Source organism: Castor canadensis, chromosome 11, assembly GCF_047511655.1.
Source record: "Castor canadensis chromosome 11, mCasCan1.hap1v2, whole genome shotgun sequence".
Taxonomy (NCBI): Eukaryota; Metazoa; Chordata; class Mammalia; order Rodentia; family Castoridae; genus Castor; species Castor canadensis.
Window position 1 is genome coordinate 78,181,966 of NC_133396.1, and position 12,876 is coordinate 78,194,841.

Below are 12,876 nucleotides of genomic sequence, written 5' to 3' on the forward strand. Positions count from 1 at the left end.
TTCATCCCAGTTTTTTTTTAGCTATTTCCTGTGGCAGGATTAGTCCAAGTAGTCTAGCCTCCCATGTTTCCAAAAAATAGAATTTGTTCTGTTTTAATATGCTTCACTAACATGAACATATTCCAGCTGTCTAAAGTGTTTGTTTGAATCCTATCTTTTAATTGTAAGTAACAAAAATTGCTGAAGCACCTCAGATGGCTCAGGGTAGTTATGTAAGAGACACTTATACTGCTTTTGCTGAAAAGCACAGACTCTTTACTTAGGCCCACGAATTAACCAAAAGCAGGAGAAAAACCTGGCATCTCTTCTTCGTTTTGTATCTGTCTTTGCTCTAAGCCATTCTCTCTGCAGTCACTTTGCAATAACTCTGGATTCCAGGAGGGACAGAACTGATAATGTCTTCATGACAAGGGATAGAAACTACCCTAGCAGTAGTGCCTCCTCAGGACAGACCACCTGCCAGGCAACGACGACTCTGGATAACAACCTCTCTGGAACCACTAAAGAATAACTCGACACCTGTTACTGGAATTGTTTATTGTATTGCTTTCCCCGTCCCCATTTCTTTGTCTATTTAAAGCTCAGATCATGTCTGTACCCTGAAGATGGCTGAAGGGGGGCTGAGTGCTTACTCCGCCTCTTCCCAGGGCAGTCCCACGCTTTGTAGTAAGTCTCCTTTGTCTGCCTGCACCATGCCTCTTTATTTGGCATATAGGGAACAGTAGACAGAGCTGACATGTGGAATCCAGGCGTGTGGGCCTGGGATCCAAAACTCCGGTTCCAGTTTTAAGGATGTGAGTGTGCAGAAGGCCAGGATCAGGTGAACAATCCAGGCCACAGGAAGAGAACATGAATGGTATCATGGCCACAGGGCAATGGGAAGACCTGGAAGTAGCAGGAGACTGTGGGGTTCACATACTTCAGTTTCTCATACTGGAGCAGCACGATGACCTTGAGGGCTATTCGAACAGGTCACTGGGCACCACCCAAAGTCTGTAGTGGAGCCTGATAACTTGCACTTCTACTGCGCTTCAAGTTGATGCCAGCACTACAGGTCCAGGGAACACCTTTTGAGATTACTGTTCTACTGCACCACTGCTCAAGAATGAAATCTCTGAAGCCACACTACTGACATGCCACTCCCAGTAACGTGACTGCTGAAAGTGTGACCATGGACATGTGGTCATGCCATTCGTGCCTTACCCTCCTCATCCTGACGGCTCAGATTCTTCATCTGTCACATAAAGAAAGTGGCAGTACTTGCCTCAAGGGATGTCTTGAAAAGATTCAATGAAATAAAGATGTTTAGGGGAATGCCTAGTGTTTAGCCAGCACTTGACAATATCAGTTATCATTATTGCTATCACTCACCTATTTTAAAGAAGTCATATTTCAATATTTAAGTCCTTTTTGTTATGTATAATTTTGCTTCCTATTAGAACTTGCTATTTAAATATTTTTCAATCCTCCTCCTCCATCTTTCTCTTCCTTCCACCCTCCCTCCCTCTCTTCCTGCCTCTCTCTGTCTCTCAAGCTTTTAAGATATTCTAGCATAGGTCCCTGATAGCTTCAGTTTACATGACACTTTCAGACTAGACTTTTTACCCCCACCAGGATGGTCTTCCTTTATGGCTTCTCTCTTTCCAATCTTTTGAGTTTAGTTGATGACTATTAAATACTTGAAATTTTTCCAATTTAAATTTTCAAGAAGGAATCTGACTAGTCCATATTATCATTTGTTGCTGTTATCAGAGAGCTTAGCACTGGTGAATACCTTAGTTCTTGCATTGGGCAGGAGAATTCATGCGAGCCTCAACGATGTAGTAAAAGTAATAGTAAAGTTTATTAGGGAAAGAATTTAATACAACAGGATAAAAGTGGGGCTAACTGGGGAAAGAAGGGAGAAACATTTCCTGCTCCCCATGCAGGAAATGGAAGCAAAGATTCAAATGTGGTCCTCTTTTCCTACTCTTAGCCTTTCCAAGCTTGAGGAATACACATGGTCATTAAGATACTGGATCTGGGTGCTAAGCTGAGTACTAAAACAGAGAGGTGTCATCCAGGCCTACTCAAATCACAAGTACGAAAGGTGTGCTTGAGGACTTCCATTTGCTAGATATGTCTTTCACTCTTTTTGTCTCTCCACCCATCCAAGGAGCCATGGGGCTTCTTAACGCCTCCAACAAAAAGGAGGATGCACATAACCCTGGAATACAGACAGCCCTGTCCTTGTATCTTCAACATCCAAAGGGAGACGAGAGGGAGTGGCTAGTTGCTCTGGCTTTGTAGTTTTTACTTTCTGTTCCAATGTCTGAGTTTGGCCCTTTTAGTGTTTTATAAAGTAGTATTTCTCTGTCTCCTCATGTATCTATAGCATCACCCATCACTCATGGCTAACTGCTATCTAATACAACCACCACATCCAGCTTTTTATTGGTTGAGATGGAATCTCACAAACTTGTTTTTGCCCAGGGTTGGCCTTGAACCTTGATCCCTCTCCATCTCTGCTCCCAAGCAGTCAGGATTACAGGAGTGGGCCACTGCACTCACTAACTTCTTACAGAAATAGTAGTTAGCGGTTTATCATCTACAAGTTTATTAAAATCCTTACTGACCCCATTTGTTCTGTTGTTATGTTTCCTCCATGGTGCAACACTTGTGTCCCTCAGCCTCTGATTCACCATGTAAAACGGTAGAAAATAATACAAATCTCTCTTCTCAAAATGTCCATTCATACAGTATTTGGGAATGTGCTTATCTTTCCTGAATTTATTTTATGAGATTCTATCAGCTGATCAAGTCTAAGAGAGTTGTAAACTTAATTTTTAAGTGTAGACATTTGTTCTTCAGTCGAGACCCTGGATTCCTTCCCATGAAAAATCAGGACCCACATCCTCAAAGACACATCACAGGATCAGCCAGTTCCTGGGTCCTCAAACATACTTTCTCTTCCTGATCTGAGTACATGATTTACAAAATCAATTTTTATACAGATATTCCTTCTATTATGTGAGATTGTCTTGTATATAATTTGAACTTTTAATTATAAAGAATGTTATAATTATTACAGTGCCTAAAACAGCCTGAGTAATTGGACAACGGAGAAAGCAGAGAGCAAGTGACTTTGGGTCACTCATATCATCTCCCACAGCCTCACCTTTCTCATTTGTAACATGGGTACCAGCACCTCTCTCAGGCCAAAACTGTGAGATTTACATGAAGGAAGGCCCAGGGACCTTTGGAAGGGTATTTATTTTTAAGAAATATGTTTCTTTCCTTTTCTTCTAGAATACATAATAGGGAACAGGGCCAGTACAGACACGCGATGTTACCCTTCTTTGTTAGGAAGAGATACTGTCAAGTTCCTGGAATTATAAAGCCAGCTCTCATGGAGGAAGGAACACCAGTAAAAGATATCATTTTAGATAAAATCTTTTTTGTGTTTCTACCTTCACCTGGATTATTCTGACCCCTCCTCCAGCGGATCCTTTCAGCAACAAAATTCTCACTTTCAGAATCTGCCTTTGTTCCTCTTAATATCTGCCAGATCTTGACCTCAAACTTCACCCTTGGAATTTCCCCAAGGTCTAAGTTCATGTTCATGGTTGTCAGCCTGTTTCTGGCTGTCCAGAGCTGGTTCTCAGGTGTCTGCCTCACTGTCTCCATATGCACAGAATGGGACCAATCTTTCCAGAATGATCAATTTACCAGCGCCCTTGGGTTTTGGAACCCAGGACCTCCTGGAATCAACTTCTCTCACACACACCTAATCCTGCTCCTTAAACTTTGAACTCTGATAGCTGAGTATAAACACTAGGACAAGTAAACTAGCTAAGGAAGAAACTTCTATGATTAGAGGATGACAAGAAGCAGACTGACAATAACATTAAAGAACAAATATTGTTTTACAATTCTTAAAACATTTGTATAATCATCTTCAGTATTAAAATTCCTGGAATCGAGGAGGTGAACTCAAGAATGACATATCTGATATATTGTAAGAACTTTTGTAAATGCCATAATGTACCCCCATCCCAGCACAACAATAAAAATTAATTAATTTTTTTTTAATTCCTGGAATTGATTTTGTGATTTTCTTAACCAACACCGAAACCTGTTCTACACTAAAAGCCTTCAATTTTGGCTCCTGAGGAGTTATATTTTTTCTTTTAGGATATTGCTAATGCTTTTGTTATCAGGGCCAGTGTTAAAACTGGATTTATTAGTTACATCTTATGTTTAAAGTCAATATTGCTGAAATCCATCTGTCCTGCCTGTTAGCCTCTCTTGCCTGACTTTGCCACTCAGAAGGGAGAATTTCCTTTTCTGGTTAGCCTAGAGATACTAGACTAATGGCTACTTTTTCATTCCCACTTTTCTGATTTGTTAGAAAAAATGACTATCAAAGCCAAAGTTTCAGGATGCACCCAAAATAACACCAGCACAAATTTCATTTACTTTAGTTACAGCAGTGTCCAAACAAATGAGACCTTACTGCAAGTGTGCCAGAGTATGTGCGCTCAAATACATACTCTGGCTTCTGTAAATCAAAGTCCTACATGACCCGTGCAAATCTTTTACTGCTGAAACTGGAGCTTCACTGAACAAATGATTATAATTCATAACCAAAAAAGTGCAGGGAGCTCTTAAAACTTATTGAGGCAGCCCCTAAACTCTAGCCTAATTAAAATGTAGGCTAGAGTTTAAGTTTCCCCCTAGAGACAAAAGAAATCCTTGTTCTAAAATACTTTTCTCCTCTTTTTTTTCCCTAGAGGGCAAATCACACATATTATCCTGCACGGAAATTCCTCTGCTCGTGCAGCTGGAATGCCTATTGCAACTCTATTTAGACACAGTGACAGGCCAGGAAATTATGCTTTGTACATGACCAATTTTCTTTTAAATAGTGACGTCTGAACACAGGGCTTCACACTTACTAGGCAGGCACTGTACTGCCAGTGCCATGCCTCCAGCTACATGGTCAATTTTAAAGGTGGATACCAATTTAAGTGGCTTTCAGATTTAGCATTTTTCTTTCTTCTCATGCTAAGTCACATAAACTTAGCATTTTTATATTAACTATATTACATTATTATTAAGAAGTTATAAACACCGATTTAAATTTTTTTAATATTACAGTCATAAGCCATAAATTATTCTCAAATTCTGTTTATTCCCAATTACCTACCTCCCATACCACCAAAATGGTTTATCTGTCTAGACAAAGCCATGTTTTTCATTCCCTTTTGTATAGTAACATTTTCCTTTATATAGTATCCATTTCCTAAACCATAAAATGGTTTACTGGTCTAGCTAAAGTACAATTGTCATTTTAACAGTGTTTCATTTACTTTATCGACCCTTTGATGGAGAATTAGTAGGCAAAGTGCCATTTAACAGGTGGCAGTAAAAACGAGAATGAAGGTGTTATCAGGACACCACAGCAATACCCTATGAATTGAGCAGGCTCAGGAGAATGGGTTTTGACTACAGACACATAAAAACTAAAGACCAGGAAAGTAAGATGTGTAGGTAGGGTCTTAGGAGAGAGACGGTCACTAATAGCAAGATCACAAGTCTAAACATCTTTAGCACATCCCAGTAGAAGCCCCGACATCAACCAAAAATGTGCCCCCCCCACCACCATCAGTGACTGCTCTCCAATTTTGCCATCTCCTTTTCACTTTTGAATCTTGAACACACTATCTCTGACCCACCCCAACCCCTGCCAACTACCTTTCTTCCCAAGACCTGCTTCTTCACCCAGGTCGTGTGGAATGCCTCTGCTTACGAAGCTTTTCCTGGCTCCTTTCCTAGCCTCAAACCCAGTTTCCAATGAAGATGCAGAAATTAGGGAGGTGGGGGAGTGTAATGACTACAAGCTTGGATTCTAGAAATGAACTGGCTTCAAATCATGGAATCTCGGATATGTTAGTTGAGAGATCCTAGGCAGTAAAAGTTCACCTTTCTGGATTTCCTTTTCTCACTTCTGAAATGTAAATAATATTAACACTTACTTTGTACAGTTGTAATGAGGATGAAATGTGTTAAAGCATGTGAAGAACTAAAAAACAGCATCTGATGCCCAGTAATTTTTCAAAAAGCATTAGCTTATAGTATTACTCACACAAAACTGCAATCCCCACACCCAGCTAGTATCAACAGCAGTAGTAATATTAGTACCCATTTCCTCAATATTACCCCCCTTGTCATAAGCTCTGTAAAGGAAAGAACTTTGTCTGCCTCACTAATTGTTGTATTCTGTGCACCAACAAAAATTTAATGATTAAATAGATTGCCTCAAAGAATAAGTGAATTAATGCCAACGACTGTGCCTTCATTCCCTGAGTCTGCTCTTACATTTTAGGGAATGGTGTTACACCCTTACAAACCCACTGCCCACTGTCAGACATGTCCTCCACTCACAACTTCAGGGGTTCTCCTGCTCCAGAAGCACCCCTGCACTCCTCTCTCACTGAGTTGCACAGCACACTGCCTTTGAAACTCCTGGATCTGGGCCTGATGATTGCCTCCTGAACTAAAATAGTTGATTCTTATACTTGTTAGGCATTTGGACCTGTTTCCTGAACTATTCATATGAATCTGCACCCTAGCTGCACGTAAGAAATACCCTGCTCTATCTCACCACTTGACAAATACTTCCTTCTATACAGTCTATGTCCTAATTCCCACCCCAAGTGAGGAAATAAAATTGGCAATAGAACACCCAAAATATGATGACTTTGTTCACTGACTAGATAGTTCCAAAGAAAAGAATAATTGGTTCTGAATATCAACTGTAATTGGTACAAGCACAACTCATGTTGTTAATAATGACATAATTACTACATTCAGGACCATTTCACTCTTCTGTGTTTCATTAATTAGAATGTTTAAAATTCTCCCACATTCACACTCCATCCCATTGTCCATGGCATCTACCAGAAAGTATGGGATGACACTGGTGCAAGGTCACAGGAAAGATCCAAAACTAACGGTACTTCCCGTTTATTCAAAAGCATGTACTGACTTCCTCCTACTGCCATTAGTAACAGAAAGGTCAGAGATGTGAAGATGAATTCTGTGCCTTCGAAAGTACACAGTGGATTTAAACTGAGGTTAAACTAGCAATTAAGCATTTGTAATTTAAAACATAGCTTTCTGATTTTGCTCTTCAAAAACAAGGGACATTGCTGACAATCTTTTTTAAAGTCTGTTATTTCTATTAAATCTGTATAGGAAGGACCTTCTTTACGTACGACTCTTCATTCTTTGTTGAGGATAGAGTCTGTTATAATAGACAATTCATTCATGGCGCTAACCCAGGAACCAGCCCAGGAAGGACATGGAGGGGCACAAAGGTGGGCGGGCAGCCCACAGCTCACAGTCTGTGCTCCCGTTACTGCTGCAGTGGAAACGGTGGAGATGCGATCACACAGCAGGGAGGAAACAAGGGAAAAGACGACACTCCTGATTGTCTGTAATCACAGACAAAAAACAGGTTCAAGTCACGCCTTGTTGACACATCTACATTTTTCTCCCAATATAGCTATAGTCTTTCAGAAACAGATGTCATTTGTAGTGTTAAATCCCCAACTGCGGCTTTCAGTGATATTTCTATTCTATCTGCTAAACAAGTCCAAGGCATGCTGTGGAGAGAGTCTGGAGCTACGACTTTGAAAACAAGAATCCAAGGGTTTGAATCCCATCTCCACCACCTGCAGAGGTCTTGGTCTCACCCCTGAATCACCTAAAAATGGAAGAAATTAAATTACATCACAGATTTGATGTGAGGATTAATTCTTTTTTTAGAAAAAAAATCTACACAATGATGCCTAGCCAATTTGGACTCTCCATCTACTGAGTAAAAAAATTATTTAAAAAAAAAAAAGAAAAGGGGGGGCACAATGGTTCATGCCTGTAATCCTAGCTACTTGAGAGGTAGAGATCAGGAGAATCACGGTTCAAAGCCAGCCTGGCAAAAAAGTTCACAAGACTCCATTTCAACCAAGAGTTCGGTGTGGTGGTGTACAACCATAATCCCAACTACTAGGGAGACACAGATAAGAGGATCACAGTCCAACCAGCCTGGACATAAATGTGAGACCTACAGAAAATGTAACTAAAGCCAAAAGGGCAAGGGGTGTGGTATAGCACCTGCCTAGAAGGAATGAGACCCTGAGTTCAAACCCCAGGACCTCAAAAAAGAACAAAAAAAAGAGAAGGACACAAAAACAGAGAAAGAGGAAGAATAGAAAGGGAAGAAGAGGAAGTAGGAAAAGGAGAGGAGGAGGAGAAAGAATATGACAAAAGGAAGATGAAGGAAAACAAGACAGCAGAGGGGTGTATGAGTCTTAGACATCACCAAGTACGGAAAAAGGTAACCTTCTGGCTTCAAAAGTCCATCAGCCATAAAGTTAAAAGAATATTTTATAAAGTCATAAGCTAGTGGTATTCTTGAGGTGCTGTATATAAGTAAGTAAAGACTGAATAATTTTCCAAGCTCAGGGCTGAGAAAACAGACTAAGCACATCAGAAGTAGACCTAGAGAATAGGCTCTCCAAGCCTGGTTAGAGCCCAAACACCAGAATTAGTAAGCGCTGAGCCGAGGTATAGCCATTTTCAATGCGGCCTCCTCTAGCTAAATTCTAACCAATCAGGATAACTTTATCACTTACAATTGATTCATCAAGCAAGCAATAGTTATGGAACACTTGCCCTCCAACCCTGCCCACCAGCACCCTACAGTCCAGTAGAGAACACATAATATACATAACTAACTAAAATCTAAAAACATAATATACTAAGAAATGCAAATTAAATCCAAGGAGGAAGGAACTGCCCATAATGCAAGCACTCTGAAAAGACTTCTAGAGGAAAATAATGTTCATTCATTTATTCATCCATGCATTGAGCAAATATATTTTGACACCTGCCCTCATACCACACACTATTGAAATTCAGAACACATCAGTGATCAGTATAGATGAAACTTCAGACTCTGTGGACAGAAAATAATAAGCAAGCATATACATATATGCATATAAAATAGTTGGTTTAGGTCATTACAATTGTTTTTTAACAAATTAAAACAGGTGATCTACTGAAGCAGAAGGAGGCAACTTCAGGTCAGAAAGACCACTATGAGGTTTGGGACTGAGAGACTAAGGCCAACTCCAAAGGTCCTAAAATGAGCAGAAGCTACGTGTGACAGTGCACAGGAAAGAAGACAGGACTCTAAGCAAGAAGACACGACAGGAGAGGGCATGGAGAAGCACTCGAGGGCAGATCACAAAGGACCTCATGGGCCACAGGAAGGAACTTCCATTTATTTGAAATCTACGGAAGCAGTTGAAAGGTATCTAATTTATAGGTGATGTGATTTTAAACTATATCCATGTTCAACGCGTGGATGGGACCAAGATTAGCAGAGAGAGGGTAGAAAGCTTAAGAGAAGTTAAGAGAAATGAAGGAAACTGGGTGATGGTCACAGGACTAACAGAAATGGACAGATTCAGAGTGTACCTTGGAGTCAGAGAGAAACACACTGTTGACCATGTGCGTGTTGAAAGTTTGACTTGACCATTTAGAAACAGAGCAACCTGCTGGGTGCTGGTGGCTCACGCCTGTAATCCTAGCTAGTCAGGAGGCAGAGATCAGGGGGATCGTGGCTGAAAGCCGGCTTCCAGGCAAATAGTTTCAAGAATCTATCCCGAAAACACCCAACACTAAACAAGACTGGCAGAGTGGCACAAGCAGTAGAGTGCCTGGCAAGTGTGAGGCCCTGAGTTCAAACCCCAGTATAGCCAAAAAAAAAAAAAAAAAAAGACAGCAGCCTAAGAAGAAAAAAGCAGAAAAAAAATGATATTTATTAGTTACCTGCCATGTCTAAACATTCCTATTATTTCATTTAATCTTCACAACAACCTGCGGAAGAGAATATTATCATCACCCCTCTTTTTTCTTTTTTTGCCTGAGGTAAACTTAAGAGAAAATTATATTAAGTAAATGCTCAAAGTCTCCTGACTAGGAAGAAACAGTTTCAGATCCGGGTTTACATCCAAGCTGTGTACTTTTTTTGAACTAGTCAGAACCTTTCCCTGGGGCAAAGACACAGTGGTAGAAAGGTCCTAGCAGGAACCTGGGGCCACTTCAGCTCAACTGGAGAATCCAAGTAGAAAGGGAACTGTAGGAAACTGAATTGTCTGCAGCCTTCAGCAACTGTCTTTCTCCAGAATTTCACCATGGGTGTCCTGTAAAGACCAGCCTTACACATCTCTCCAGGCTCCCGTCACACAGCCAGACTGACTTCCACTGCCAACCCTTCTTTTGTCAGTGTGTTCTGCGTCCTGTGCATCTAGAAGAGCCTGTGCCCTCTAGGCTGCAGCACTAGGAATAAAAGTTTGGTTCTCTGTCAAATCTCTTCAGCTTCCTCTCCCAGGAGCCATACTCCCAGAAAATAATGAGGATTCCTAATTCGCTCTGACCTCATCAGGTAGGAATGCCCTGGGCTGCCAGAGTCCTCAGGCCAGCCTTAACTCCAGATGTGGTTTCTAGGGCAGCTGGATCTCCTCAGCCAGCTAATGAGGCAATACTTGAGGCTTTTCACCTGGGCTTCCCGGCCTTACAGGAATGTCCCAGTGGCTCATGATGACCAAGGTCTGGAGCCTTATTCTGAGGTTCAGCAGCACCCTGCACTGGAAAACCACTGAAGACCTTCTAGACAAATACTGGCCAATTGTGATACCATGTGGCCGAGACATCTGTATCATCTTGAACAACCTCCTGAGTGCCTTAGGCCAAGCTGTCTGCTCCTGGATTAAGGGGAGGCCCCAGATTAAGGATATTATTGCCAGGCACTGGTGGCTCATGCCTGTAATCCTAGCTATTTGGGAGGCTGAGATCGGGTGGATCACAGTTCAAGGCCAGCCCAGGCAGTGAGTTCAAGAGACCCATCTCCAAAATAACCAAACCAAAATGGACTGGAGGTATGGCCCAAGCAGTGAAGCTCTGGGTTCAAATCCCAGTCCCACCAAAAAAAAAAAAAAAAGGATATGACCATGTAATAACAAAAATGGAGGAATAAACTAAGTATAGATTATAAAACTTTACATGTGCATATCACATACAAAGTGAAGATGAACCAAAATTCAAGGATTAAAACACAGTCTATAGTGGGTAGTTTAAATATATCTCCATCCCAAACTGATACAAGCAAATAAAAATAGTAGATATATAGATTGAACAGTGAGACGGTAGACATTTTATGTAGCATTTACCATGATCCAGACACTGTCCTAAGTCTTTTCATATTAATTTAATGTTGAAAAAACCCTGTGAGAAGGTGCTATCACTATTCACATTTCACAGATGAAGAAACAAACAGAGACGTCATGCCCCAATTCACACAACTAGTAAGTAGCAGAAACAGGATTAAAATCTAGGCAGTCTACTCCAGAACCTACGTTCTTAACCACTGCTCTTTCCACTTCATACAGTATAATTAACAAACTCGTCTAAAATATGAAGAATCATACATTCAACAAGTACAGAATATTCATGCTTTTCAAATGTACCCAATAAATTTAAAAACATACCATTGACTGAACTGATTTGGCATGAAAGTCTTAACAACTTGATAGACAGATAGATAGATATAACTAAGAGCCACATTTTCTGAAGCAAATGTTTATTGAAATAGTGACTTTTATACAGATGAACTTAGAATGACTTGACTTGTTAGGCATTAAAGACATTTTTCTTTCCAATACTTATTTAATCCTCTAAGTGGACTCTTGTGCTATTTGACCATGATCTTCCCGCTCCAGCCTCTACTAACCAGCACTCCACTCTCTAACTTCTACGAGTTCAATTATTTTAGAATCTCCATGTGACAACATGCAGTATATGTCTTTCTGTGCCTGACTTATTTCACTTGACATAACGAACTCCTGAATCATCCCCATTGCCACAAGTGACAGAATTTACCTCTTTATAAAGGCTGAATAGGATTTCATTGTGCATATGTGCCACATTTTGGGGGTGTATGTAAATTGTACAAAATAAGGGGGTTCACTTTGACACTTCATACATGATACGATGTACTTCAATCACGTTCACCCACTCTGTTAACTCTAATACCTCTCCTTCCTCTTTTCCCTTTCCCTTCCCCTTCCTAGTGTCCCCTTTTTACTTTCATGACCTTCATTTCCCCACCCCACCCCCAGCTTCCACAAATGAAAGAAAACATGTGATTCTTCTTGTCAGTGTGAGATTGGATTATTTCACTTAATGTGATGAGCCCCATTCCACCTACTTTCCAGCCAAAACAGCTGAGAAAAACCCGGTGTATGCATGTGTGTGCGTGTTGCATTTTCTTTATTCATTCATCCACTGATGGGTTCCTAGGCTGATTCCATAATTTGGCTATTATGAATAGCACCACCATAAATCTGGGTATAGTATGCTGACTTTGATTTTTTAGGTATATGCCTTGTGGGCTGGATCTTATGGAAGTTCTATTTTCAGGTTTTTGAGGAATCTTCATACAGATTTCCATAGTGACTGCACTAATTTACATTCCCAACAGCTGTGAATATGTGAATACCAGTTCTTCTTTCTTTCCCCTGCATCCTCAGCAGCATTTGTTGTTGTTTGTTTTCTCGATGACAGTCATTTTGACTGTCATTTTGACTGGGGTGAGGTGGAATCTCAATGTACTTTCGATTTGCTTTTCTCTCATGGCTAAGGATGCTGAACATTTTTTCTTGTATTTATTGCCATTTGCATTTCTTCATTTGAAAAGTGTCTATTTAGCTCCATTGCCCATTTATTGGTTAGAATATTTGCTTTTTGCTGTTCCATTTTTTTAGTTCT

The 12,876-nt window shown here is 40.5% G+C and overlaps 1 protein-coding gene across 5 annotated transcripts in view; it reads right to left on the reverse strand.

The window, feature by feature from the left end:
• Positions 1–12,876, reverse strand: part of Hmcn1 (hemicentin 1) — a 441,079-nt gene that overhangs the window by 404,681 nt on the left and 23,522 nt on the right. The window lies entirely within an intron of this gene.